This window comes from Podarcis vaucheri (genome assembly GCF_965113315.1).
Source record: "Podarcis vaucheri genome assembly, chromosome: 8".
Classification (NCBI taxonomy): domain Eukaryota; kingdom Metazoa; phylum Chordata; class Lepidosauria; order Squamata; family Lacertidae; genus Podarcis; species Podarcis vaucheri.
Genome location: NC_138766.1, coordinates 57,499,618 through 57,513,503, shown reverse-complemented (window position 1 = coordinate 57,513,503; position 13,886 = coordinate 57,499,618). Strand labels below are relative to the sequence as shown.

The following is a 13,886-nucleotide window of genomic DNA, read 5'->3' as shown; positions in this document are numbered from 1 at the left end:
ATATTAAAACAACAATGTAGATAGTAGTAGTAGTAGTAGTAACAACAACAACAACATTAATAATATGCAACCCATCTGCCTGGGTTGCCCCAGCCACTCGGTGCGGCTTCAAGCAAAGTATTAAAACACAAACAATATTAACAACTTCCCTGTGGGCTGCCTTCAGGTGTCTTCTAAAAGCCATATAGATGTTTATTTCCTTAACATTGGATGGGAGGGTGTTCCACAGCTTGGGCGCCACTACCGAGAAGGCCCAGTTAAGGGTGCTTTCACTGGAAAGCGTAGATCTGGATTAAACAGGGGACAATAGTGACTGACATTCTGATGACAAATGGTTTTAGGCCAAGATACCTGAAATACCACTATCTCCCATATGAACCTTATCAGTGTTTATAATTTCTATCAGAAGCCCTGCTATATATCCCTTCCCCAATAACAGCTAGGCTGGTGAATACCCAGGACAGAGTCTTTTTTGTAGCAGCATCCCAGTTGTGTAACTCCCTCCTTAGGCTGCATCTTTGAGGCAGGCTGTAACTCTTAGTTTGTTTCCCCTGGCTTTTGATGGGTTTTTAATTCTGCCCTCTGGTTTTAATACTGGGTTTTTTCCTGTTTTAGAGTGCTTCAAGATGGGTGCTTATGGTGTGATCAGTACTCTGCATGTATGCAGGTTTATTATAGTGTCTGCATGACACTATTTAGGGCTCTGTGTAAGAATTTTGCTTGGAAACGAACAGAAAGCCAGTGCAGTTGATATAAGACCAGTGTTCTACAATCTGCAATAATCTGACTGCCACATTTTGCACTATCTAAAGTTTCCTATCACTCCTCAACGGTAGCCCCACAGACAACAGACTTCAGTAACTTAAGCAGGAGGTGATTAAGGCATGGATCACTGGGGCCAAATCCACCTTTTCCAGGAAAGCTGTAAAAGGCACTCTTGGATGAGACACCCGGCCCTCCAGGAGTAATGCCAGATCCAGAATGCCCCTCCCCCCAACCACAAACCTGGTTCTTTAAAGGGAATGTAACTGCATCCAGAACAAACTGTGCCCCTAGTCCCTGATTAGTGTCTTTACTGACCAACCAACAGAACCTCAATCTTGTCAGGACCAGGCATCTATTTATTAGTCCACATCCAATAAATCACTGTGGTCAAACAATTGTTCAGTACTTCTATAACCTCCTTGGCACAGTGATGAGAAGAATACATTTAGGGTAATGAACATAGGCCACCCAATTCAACCAGGTTTCCAAATCAGGTTTGGGACAGATACTGCTCTTCAGTTCCTTGTGGATGGTAAGATATACAGAGTAAAAATCTTTCCCCATGATTCTCAGTGTATTTTGGTACTATAGGCCTCCATATTTCCATCCACCACAGTAGATCAGTACTAGATGTTAGAAATTAAGTGAGCATACAACACAGGGTTTGAAATTTCTTCTTTCTGACAGCATGTAAAGAAAGATGTTTTCAAGATTATTAATTGAAAGCATAGCTTTCTTTTGAGCTAGATGTGCATTTGTCCTTTATTTAAAGACAGGAAGATTCCTAGCTGAATGGCAGCCTACTGGAGCATCAAAATTAAGTTGTCCAGCTTCTGGGTTTTTATTTATCAATAAGATGGCTTTAGAAGACAAATATAATTATATTCTTTAAAACCAAATTAAGAGTGCTTTTTCAGTGTTCTTCCTTCAGCATACAGCAATATTTCCAGAATAAGTTGATAGTACTTGATATGCTGCAGGAAAAAATGCATGTACTTGAAAGATGCACACAATTAATTTAAAAGCATTTCCTGGTTAATAATTCTTTTGGTAAGAATTTTATTTTTCAACAGTAGTAAAATTTGGGAAGTCATTTTCTTCACAGAGTTCTTGCACATCAATCTGAATTTATGGGCGCTTGCGGATTCCAGTGCTTAGTCTAAAAATTCCACGTTGCTAAAGGTTCCAGCTTGTGTAATGAAAGTGACTGTAATGCTGCCGAGAGTGTGAGCAACCTTCAGATGACCTGCTGCCTCTTGTAGATTTTGTCAGCACTCTGTAAAAATATGGGATCACTTTGTGGAATTTGATATACCTCCTTTGCATTTACAAAGTTTAAACTCTGGTGATTACGTTTGCTACTGTACTTTCCACATTAAGGTGCCTGAATGAGTTATTGCTCTACAGATATGAACTGTGAGATTATGCATAAATGGTCCATTCTGCTTCCATGTTGGTTTTTATTTTTTATTTTTTTTAAAAAAACTCACTTAAAGGAATAGATGGTGGTGAAAGATCAGAGCCAAGAGCTGGGATTTCAAAAAATGTAACTAAGAACAGGTGAAGAATGTGTCAAGAAGATGGTTGCACAAAAATATTCATTGGGGAATAAAGTAGCTTAGTCAAGGTAGAGTGTTGGCATTAGAAGATTGAACTCTGTTTCCTCTACTTCTTAAGTCACCCCAAATAAGTTTTTGAAAATCAAGAAAGGACACAATGTTGTAAGAGGTAAAGGTAAAGGGACCCCTGACTGTTAAGTCCAGTCGCGGACAACTCTGGGGTTGCGGCGCTCATCTCGCTTGGCTGAGGGAGCCGGCGTACAGCTTCCGGGTCGTGTGGCCAGCATGACTAAGCCGCTTCTGGCGAACCAGAGCAGCGCACAGAAATATAATAGTTTGGCTTAAATGCTAATGCATGACCATACCTGTTTTGGGGGGCTTGTGGTGGGAAAGTGGCCTATGCATGTTGGGAGGAATATTTTTTATCCTGGAAAGTGCATATTTGTGTGTGTGTGTGTGTGAGAGAGAGAGAGAGAGAGAGAGAGAGAGAGAGAAAATATATGAGAGAGACATTTACTTGCAGGACAAAGCTAGAAAAGCTATGCACAAAGGGTAACAATTTGGGCTGTGGGAATTCCACTAACCCATCACAAACTTTATGAGAAAGGAATGCACTCCCACACCCAAACTATCACGCCTTGTGCAGAGCTTTTCTAAATGGAAGTAAATGTCATTTATTAAAAGTATGACTTTGCACTTTCTAGGAAAAAATATTTATTATAACGCGCGCGTGTGTGTGTGTGTGTGTGTCACTGCTTTCCTGAAAACCACCAATGCAATGTGCAAGAGTCAAAAATAAAAAGAATGCATAAATTGAGAGAAACCTTATTTGTCAATCCCTCCTTAGGTGTGCATGTCTGCTCTTTCTTGTGCTGCCGGGCTCTTGCTGCTGTATTCAGGGCTGGGCTGACAACGGCTGATCTGCTACACAATATTTGACCTTGACTTCCGTTTCGATGTAGCATGGTTCCTGATGGAGACCTCACAGTACTTGTGGTCCATCCTGAGCAGCGAGGGGGCTGGCCATCTCACTGTCAGTGGTGGGTGCTGCCTGGGGCATTAACATTACCGGATCCAGCATCCTCGGCAGTGGTGTCAAAGCACCTAGGATCAAAACAAAAAATCTGGTTAGCATCATCTTTTGTGAAGCTGTGGTTGTCTATGGGATTATCATAGCCATCGTCATCACCAACATGGCTGAGCAATCTTCTGGCAGCACTCCTAAGGAGATTGGCTCCTGGAACTACCATGCAGCTTACTCCATGTTTGGGGCGGGCTTGACTGTGGGCCTGTCCAATCTCTTTTGTGGTATATGTGTGGGCATTGTGGGCAGTGGTGCAGCATTGACAGATGCCCAGAATGCCAGCCTCTTTGTCAAGATCCTCATTGTGGAAATCTTTGGCAGTGCCATCGGACTCTTTGGAGTCATCGTGGCTACCCTGCAGGTGTCTAAAGTGAAAATGGGCAACATGTCTGTCTGCCAGCTGCAGACTCTGTACATATTGATTATTTGACTTCTGGGTAACTCTCAGCAGAATATGTAAACCCCAAACCACCAAAAGGCACTGTTTTTGAGGTGATAGGAGGTGATTTTAGAGAAGAAGAAGAAGAGTTTGGATTTGATATCCCGCCTTTCACTCCCTATAAGGAGTCTCAAAGCGGCTAACATTCTCCTTTCCCTTCCTCCCCCACAACAAACACTCTGTGAGGTGAGTGGGGCTGAGAGACTTCACAGAAGTGTGACTGGCCCAAGGTCACCCAGCAGCTGCATGTGGAGGAGTGGAGACACGAACCCGGTTTCCCAGATTACGTGACTACCGCTCTTAACCACTACACCACACTGGCGGTGTAGTTCTTTCTGTCCGATCTCTAGCTCCTTTGCACATCCAAATCTTCACTAGATGAACATGCATCTGTGAACTGGCCCTAGCTATTATCCCCGAAGAAGTGGGAAAGCCTATGAATGGTGTGTCAGAGCACTTGATTACATCAGTGTGGAGAGTATGGAGGAGTGCGTTATTCCTGCCCGTACAACTCAGGGTTCAGAGACAGTGCATTTCATATATATTTACCAAAGCCTTCCTCTGAGAAATGGACACTTCCAGATGTGAGCCACCTTCTACGATTTAAACTTTTGCAAACATGTGGTTCAGATTTTGGTAAATATTGCATGCCAGTTGGCCTTAAAAATGGATACATTTTATATTGCTGCTCTTTAACAAAAAGCATAGGTCTGGCACATTTCCAACTCAAGGGCAGGAGTCCTTTTGGGGATTTGTACAAAAAACAAGTGTTTTTCCTTAAATATACAATATATCAGTGTACTGTACACATGTTAAACTCCAGGTTACATTCTCAGCATGATCTGCAGGCAATCAGCTGTTTTCTCATGCTGACCAAAATCTCTCCTTGAGTTCTACAAAAAAGAAAGAAAGAAGAAATACATTAAGAAAATTGTTTTACAGTATAAATTGCAAAAAATATGTATGTGCATTTATGATGCAAACTTGGATATGTGTCATCCAATTGAAATCAAATCAAATCAACTACCCATCCATTTCTTGATTATTAGTGTTCTCAATCTTGAAATGTGCCATTTCTTATCTTCGGGTGCTTTTGAGTTGTCTCCACATTTTATTTTCTGTGTGTTGAAAGAGGAAAGAAAGGTAACACATAGTTGTAGTACATTCATGGGATATATTGTTGATGCAGTCAGCCCAAAGGGTCTTTATTCCCTATAAAAACAGGGATAACAAAAGTCCCCTTTAGAGATTTTACAAATCTTGCTCTTCAGCCAAAATAAAAGCATATATATCACTAAAAAAGGACAGTCTCTGCCCTCAGGCTTACAGAGGGGGAAAATGACACAAAAGGAAAACTGATTGGGAGGGAAGAGGAAATATTCATGTTTTTGAGAATTGTTGCAATTGCCGCCTGGGGTGGAAAAGTTCAAGAAGAGGAGGTCTCTCAGTTGTTTCAATGGAGTGACCCTGCATCCCTCCTCCATCGGTCTATTGTAGCCGGATGCAATGACTGCTGCCAATGACAGTGGAGAGAGGGAGAAGCCTGACTTCTTAGCAAAGTGGATGGTTGCCCCTGTGAATCCATTCTCTTCCTTTCTCTGTTACAGTTTATTGTAATATCTTCCACCAGGTGGGGCGTATCAAAGCAATTGGAGCAGCGTCTTCTGGAAGCCAGCTGAGAGAGGAGGAAGTTAATACGTCACCACTTGCCCTGTGTTGTGGCTAATGCTCACAACATGGTATGCCTTTCCCAGAGGACTGGAGCCATTAAAGCGCCCCTAAAGGAAGGTATGCATGAAAACTGAATCCTAAAAAGGCTTGGTTCTGTGAGAAAATATGGGGAAATAGTCCAAGCCAAGATACAGTGCATGCACACCATTTGAACGGCAATGCCCATCAAATTTGGGGGGACCTGGCCCCTTCAAATATTTTATTGGGGGGCCAAAAGGACCCGAACTCCTAGGATTTCGCTCCTATGGTCCAAGCTAAATACAGTGGTACCTCAGGTTAAGAACCTAATTCGTTCTGGAGGTCCGTGCTTAACCTTAAACTGTTCTTAACCTGAGGTACCACTTTAGCTAATGGGACCTCCTGCTGCCACTGCACCACCACCACACAATTTCTGTTCTCATCCTGAAGCAAAGTTCTTAACCCAAGGTACTATTTCTGGGTTAGCGGAGTCTGTAACCTGAAGTGTCTGTAACCTTGGGTACCACTGTATGCCATTTGTTTCAGCTGGGTAATAATATTCAGCAGAAATGTCCCTAATTACATATTTTGGCAGAGACCCTCATTTCATGTTCTTCTATCGGTCTCAAATGTATTGCTATCAGTTTCATTTATTGTCCCCCTATTCTTGAGCTATACAGTATAAATAACTATAATCTTGATATGCCTTCTAAATACTATTCGATATTTTATATGATCATATTTTGTCCTGTCTTATTTGTCTCTCTTTCAAGATAAACAATTCCAATTTTCCAATTTATATTTGTTTGAGAGTTTCAATATATCCTTGATCTTTCTTATTGGCCTTGTTTGAAACCTCTTCAATTCTGCAATATCCTTTTTTGAGATGAGGTTACCAGTTCTGAAAGAAGTATTCCAGATGCGAATGATTGATTCGCAGAAATGACATTTTATTATATTTCCATTCTGTTCTTTGTTGCATTTTAACAAACTTGTTGCTTTCCCCCTCCACTTCCATACACACTAAACCTTTAGTGTTTATTAATTGTTATCATTATTATCATCATAGGATCCTCATATTAGCTGATTTTGCAAAAAGGCTATAAAAGTTTGTCCCCTTTGAGTGGGATAGCAGGGGACCTTTCAATAGATATATATATCTACAGGTGTGGTAGGAGACCAGATGTATTACTTGTTGCTAAAGATAGGCAAATCTGACAGTTTCAGTTTCTCCCTTTTGCAATTATAAGTTCAGTTCCCCACATTTTCACACCAGTTTGTGAATTTTTTTAAATCTTCATAAGAATTATTTGTTTAATGTTTCCTAATATATACATCCCTCTGCAATTCTGCCTAATATACACATTTTTGCAAACACAGTAATTTCCCCCAAGTTGAATGCATTTTGGTATGTTGCTTTCACTAGTATATGCATTTTTATGCACGCCCTATCCCAGTGTGTGCATTTTTGTATACATTACTTCACGTGAGAACTGCACAACAAAATTTAGAGTGTATGTGGTGTCCATAATATTTTCTCCAGATTGCAAATGTGCCCATGGGCCCAAGGATGTTGGCAACCCATTCCGCAAGTCATTTCATGTTTCATGATGATCAGATAATGCACAAAACCTCTCTTGCTGAAAATGTGTGTTATGATGTCAACTTACTCTGTATTCCACCCCTCTCTATGCCCCAGGGCATCAAACAGCTGTTATGTATATATATGTAGGCAGTGTGTGAGGGAAGATGAAGGGAGGAGGTTGCATATTCTCCTACCCTGATTTGAATGTGACTGCTACTTTGGTTTTTTCATCGTCTAATTATCAGAAATGATCACACAGAAAACAAGAACTGATAGCACATCTATATACCAGGTGCTGCCACTTATCAGGTATAGAATCTACTTCTGCTTCCACACTAATGAAAAATGATTTCAAAAGGAATGAAGATCCTGTTTCAATAAAACCAAGGGAAAGATGTAACCCAAAAGCTGTCTGCAGACCTAGGAATAAGTGAAATGTTTTGACAGGGAAATATATGTGTTGGCAACAATGCTTGACTTGGATTTCAAAAGTAAAATTGAAACCATACTTCTAGAGGGTGCAGATGCTGACAACTGGAAGGATGTTCTGAAACAGAGAGTATATCAGAATATGCCATTCAATTTCTCCTCCTTGCAATCTGTTCATGCAAAAAAAAAAAACCCCAATATGTTCAGTGGGAAAAAAGCAGAGGGGATCCTAAACCTGAGTTTCTAACAAGTGAATTCAAAAAAATTAAAGGATTGAACAGATTGTTCACCTTCACTCAGTGCAAGTACCAGTGATGTCAAAAGCTCAGCAGGCGATCTAACTCCACATTAGTTACTATAAATTTTGAATTTCAACATTTTTTAAAAAGAAAATGTCTGTGGAAGCGTTTACTGTTGATTCTGAAACTGATTCAACAGTTGCAAAGACTTAAACTCTTAACATGTAATGATGGGCAGGCCACAGGCCAGGGCAGGCCGGTTCTTCCTGTTATATACCTGCTGGGATTGACAAGGCACCTGACCCTCACCTGAATCTCATAGCTCTCCTGATGAGTGCTTTGGTCTGCCCACCAGATACCAAGCACTCTGCCTACTTAGCCTATACATAAATCCAGCACTGGGTCAAGGTGGTGGCCGCCCCTCTGCCACCACCATCACTGCAGCATCAACGTCCCAAACGTGTACTGTAGTATTTATTTATTTATTTAGCCACATGCCCGCCCCCCCGGCCGACCAGATTGGTCAATCCAGGGAGTGTCACAGCTGGGGACTCCCTAATGGCACTGGGATTAGCTGTGCCCCCCCCACCGTGCAGAGGGGCGAGCTTGTGACAAGCCCGCAAAAAGGAATTGGCTTTGGTGGGCAGGCGCTCAGGGGTCGCAAGAGATAGCTTTTTCAAAATTGCCTGGGGGGCCATTTGAAACCAGCCCGGGAGCCGCAAGAGCATCAGTCTTCCGATGGTGGACTGGAACCCACAAGTGGTGCATAAATGGAGTTACTGTGAGGTGTACCGGCAGCACTAGCACTGTGCAAATAGAAGGCTGGAAAAGGAGGAAGTGGGACCCCCAAATACATGTTTGAGCTAAAAACAGGTTCCAGGTTATACAAGTTGACATCTTATTCTTATCACAGAACTTCAGTTTAACAATAAGTCCCTCTTCTCAGGGAACTTTCATTGTAGCTTTCATTAGACAGGTAATTTTCTATTATGAATGGGGTGCATGTTTAAGATCCAGCCTAAGAAGATGAAATTCAGCAGCTTAATCATTCATGATTAGGGTCCCTCTGAGCATGTACGTAGCACATTCTGTTTTAACCACCAACCCAAGCCACACATGTCTGGGGTTACTATGTAAGACTTGAGGGGTCAGAAGACAAAGGCTAACCATGTGTCTTACTTTGAAGAAGGAGGTCCTCTGTTTGAAGGTATCCTTTCTCTGAGGGCCTGTCTGTCCAAGTCTAGTTGAAAGATAAAGAATGAAAGGAGAACGGGGGCCTTGAAGCAGCCTATCTACTGTTACCACCTTGACACATGAGCAGGGCTAAGCAAAATAAGCACATGATTAGGGCATCAAGGGAAAGGGGGCACCACTCAAATTTTCCATTGCTGGATTTACCACAGACCATATGGTGCAGCTGAACCAGGTGCCACAAAAATGAAAAATAAAATAAAATACATACATATATTGTATACATTATATTCCATCTTATTGTAAGTTTTGTAAAAATTTCAATAAATAAAATTTTATTTTACAGTTTATTATTGTTTATATTTTAAAAGATATAAATGGGGGCACCCAAATATTCAAAGTGTTTAGGGCTTCTGAAGGTCTTAATCTGGCCCTGCACCTGAGCAGGCAGTGGTGACAGTTCTCCCTGCTTTGGTGAGGTGAATTGTATTTCTATTTAAATTATTATAGTTATTTTAAAACCTGAATCTTTATGTATAAATTAGAATATGCAAATTTTATGCAAATATATACTTTTCTCTCCTCTTTTTTTGGAAGTGGCAACACTGCAAAATTCTGAGAGGCCTGATATCTAGCTCCACTTTCAAATTAAGCTCTCAGCACCAGGACTGCAATGAATGTGTGTGTGTCTGTGTGTGTGCTGGCTGTAGCAGCATTTCTGTTCCTATTTTGCTTCCTTCACGTCTCTTCGTAATATTATATTTTCATCAGCACACTACAAGCGTTAGTCGCCTTTCAGTATGCACACATAACTCCCCAAAATGTTGGCGTTATGAACATGTATTGAATAAAATAGCCCAGGGTGCATTAATCCTATCATGAATCCCAGATCTGACTCTGTGAAGGAAAGAATTACAGTATTTCAAAATGCCAGTTGCAACAATGCAATATAAGTTCACAGGCACATGCTTGCTAATAATGAATGGAAAGGTGCAAATATAATATTGGAGCAGCTTCCTGCAGAGAGAGATCATATATAATCATATATTGTCAACTCGCTTGATTGCATCCAGGATCGAAACCAACAAAGACAAAAGCTGAACAATGTTTTGTGTGCCTTCCTGAATTAAAATCCTGTGTGAGAGGAAGGATTTAATTGGTGATTACAGTGGAGAAATTAAGACAACTATTGTGCTTCAATTTGCATGATAAACAAATACCTTTGCCAATAGCTTCCAAAAAGGTAATCACATATTGAAAAAGACTTGCTTCTTAGCCTACATTAACATAAAAAGAAGCATTTAATAGTCTCATTAAAATCTCCTGCTACACTTTTACTTCTTGGACGCGGGTTTTTCTTTTTCTGTGCAGTCATAAACCCAAGTTGCTAATTATTCTGGTGTTGTTGTTGTTGTTTTAAAAAATCCACATTCCAGAGTCAATCATTAGTCAATGTATCAGCATCTTGGTCCATTGGCCAGTCTTTCTAATAGAAAAAACCCTCAATTGATTAGGTGCTAGGTCCCCCACCCCATTTTAAATAGTTATTCTATTATAAATGGAGCCTAGACAAGTAAACATAATATTTGGTAATAGACTTCATAGCAACTGTCAAAATGACTTAGTGTTTTCCCAGTCTTGCATTCCTTCAAAATTAATAATACCTTGGTGCACTTTATAATACTATTAATGTTATAAAAGTTCTCTCTGTTTAATGACTGGATGTTTCATTATGTTTTATCATTCCAGTGACAGGCTAAAAAAAAAATTCTAATCTATTTCTCTTTTGCCTCTTGATTGAAGGATTGTAAATATGCAATTAGCAGCTGGAGTAGAAGTAAAAGAAGTAAATGTCAATTGCCAAATAGTTATCCAGGAAAGAATGTCCCTGAATATTGCTTCAAGCTAGGGCAGAAAGACAAAAGCATCTTCCACAGAGTAGGAAGGCTGTAGAGTCATATACCAGACGCAGGGTGATGCACCTTTGCGTGTTCAGACCCAGAGACCTCCCCCCTAAATAAAGACACATTTGACTCAAATTTTAGTTTTGGTTTTTGGCAGAATTTAGGCCACAACTTTATTGATTACAGAAAAGTGAGTGGTTGCATAGGCTCTGGTTCGACTAGCTCCCTGCACCCTTACAGGTAGCGCTGACCCAGAGCTCTATCATAGGTGAGCCAAGGGTGAACACCTTGTTAGTTTCTGTTCTTCTCATTGAGCAGCTGCTTGGAGTCACAGGACTCTGTTTACATTCCTGAGATTCCATACTATTGGAGTCTCACGGGAAAGGAGATAGGATGTGACGTTAGTGGTTTCCTGTTTCCTTTGTTCCTTTGTTCAGTTGCTCTCTGCTTCCATAGAGAGAGGATGTATTTTTCTTTGCTGACTGCGTAGCTTAGAAATAAAGCATAAGGGTAAAGGGGACCCCTGACCATTAGGTCCAGTCGTGACCGACTCTGGGGTTGCAGCGCTCATCTTGCTTTATTGGCCAAGGGAGCTGGCGTACAGCTTCCGGGTCATGTGGCCAGCATGACTAAGCCGCTTCTGGCGAGCCAGAGCAGCACATGGAAACACCGTTTACCTTCCCGCTGGAGTGGTACCTATTTATCTACTTGCACTTTGACATGCTTTCAAACTGCTAGGTTGGCAGGAGCAGGGACCGAGCAACAGGAGCTCACCCCGTCACGGTGATTCGAACCACCGACCTTTTGATTGGCAAGTCCTAGGCTCTGTGGTTTAACCCACAGTGCCATATGTAGCCAAACCTCTTGTCTCTTCCCTGTGCTGGGAACTCTGCTGGATAGAATGTGCCTGAGGCATTATCAAAGGCTCAGGTCATTAAACACGTCAGAGGCAATTCTGAAGGCTCGGCTTGGAGGAAGATGAGGCTTTATCGGCTTGGCCGAGCAGAGATTCCGACACACCTGAGGTAGGTGGAAAGCCTGGGAATGGACTATGTCCACTCTCCAGATGCTCCCCTGGACTCAGGCACAGGCACAACCCCCTCTTGGGGGTTGACCAAACCAAGTTGAGTCCCTGGATTCCTTTAACGGAATACCCTTCACATAGGGATGGCGAGACCATTCTCCCATCCCTATCACCTGAACCAGTGCCTATCCGCAACCTTACAAGTTGTGACGATTTGCTACGCGGCAGGCGAAACCCAAATGGCAACAGCCAATCAGCCAAGTGGGGAAAATTCCTGCTGTGCCCCTGTCCCAACGACAGATGACACACGACGGCATAGCAAGGTCAATCGCAAAATGCCCTAAATATAGGGAGAAATGGGCGGGTGTTCTGATGCACGAGCCAAAAGAGGAAGCTCTGGGTCACATGCTTAGGTATATATAGGTCGCTCGGTTCGTTTAGACTGCACCCCATTGGCCAGATTAAACCCAGCAACGAGGGACCTACCAATTGGGTGTTGTGGCTGTCCCACATACCCACCCACAACCAGGAGGTCAGTCTCCAGGTCTCACCGCAACACATGCCCTCTTTTAGGGAGGACATGATTTCTCAGTTTGAAGGCTGCATTCTCAGATGGTCAACATATGGCAGGGGTGAACAAAGTCCAGGGGTGCCGTCTCATGGGCGCTGAGCTATGTTGTCCCTGCAACATTTGGGGTAGAGGCCCAATGTTCCAGTCAGGGGGTGGAGGAGACCGAACATGGAGCTGAGCTCAGTGTGGCTTCTGTGGCCAGTTGCTGCTGCTGTCGTGCTTGTGATGTCATGTGCGCACATCATGTGGCATATGTGTGATGTCATGTGTGCATGCACAGCCACTGCCTCCGCAATCTGCGATGCAAGCTGGTATCTCTGGCAGAGGCACAGGCAAAGGTGGAGCAATTAATATATATTTCACACCAGCCTAGTTTCTGCACACACTTTTGCACCCCTCTCTATTCCCCATCCAGGCAACCAAGAGGCATTATATCAGTTTTCGAGGGTGCATTACAGCCAGGCAAAACCATCCATAGTGTGAAGCAGGGCTAGTGAGAGAGGTGGCCTGGAAAGAGGGAGTCTCTCCTGAGGGGAATTTCAGGGACCTGACGTTCTCTACCCAAGCAATATGCTTTTCCATCACAAATCAGGAGCAGCACTATCCGCTAATGCTCAGGGTATGTGGGGGTGTGTGCATGTCCCCCCAAGTGTGCCCCCCAGTGCAATACCACAGTCCTCACCTTTGCCTGGGTGAAGAGTGGGCACCCTGCCCCTCCCCAGTGCATCAGTTGGTGGGCACCTGGTTTGTGCCACCCCCCAGATTCTATACCCAGGTCCATGGCCCCCCCAGACCCCCCACCCTATGCCACTGCCACATATGACTAGTGAAGTCTTTCTGAAGCCAAGAGTTCCATACAAAAAGCCCATCAGTGTGTCAGGGCTTCTTGGATTATCTAAAATAAAGTCAAGCTACTCAACATTTCATATTCAATGTGCATTCAATTTGCATTTTTTCACACATTTATATCATTCATATCTTAAACTGCAAGTTACTTAAAGGAAATCCCTCCCTAACATTATTCTTTGAAGCTTAACTTTTTTTATTACAAATTACAGATCATGCCAAGATCTTCTGTAGATGAAATAAATAGTTTATTTATGTGCCATTTTAGCAGTGCCCTGAGCATTAATTCTGCAATTCCACATAGGTGCAGAATGTTCTAAGTACAGAATCCAGCTTCTGAAAAATCTCAGCTCTCTTAAACAAAAGGGACGCATTTCTTACCCATCTCACTGTGAAGATGGGCTTGAAGATGTGTAGTCACATTTCAGGAGCTCAAAGAGTTGTTAAATAAGCTTTTCCACTTTTGCTTCCCTTCAGTTCCTTGTAGAGTTGCTTCTTTTCACCATTACTAATGGAAGCAAAATAAGTGATGCAAAGCATTTAAAAATAGCAGAGGGCACA

General features: G+C 42.3%; 1 pseudogene across 1 annotated transcript; it reads left to right on the top strand.

Annotated features, from left to right (window-relative positions):
• Nucleotides 1-3,234: 3,234 nt before the first annotated feature.
• LOC309539806 (V-type proton ATPase 21 kDa proteolipid subunit c'' pseudogene) lies at nt 3,235-3,838 on the top strand (annotated as a pseudogene). The gene has a single exon. The product of its transcript is annotated as a V-type proton ATPase 21 kDa proteolipid subunit c'' pseudogene (transcript).
• The last annotated feature ends 10,048 nt before the right edge of the window (nt 3,839-13,886 follow it).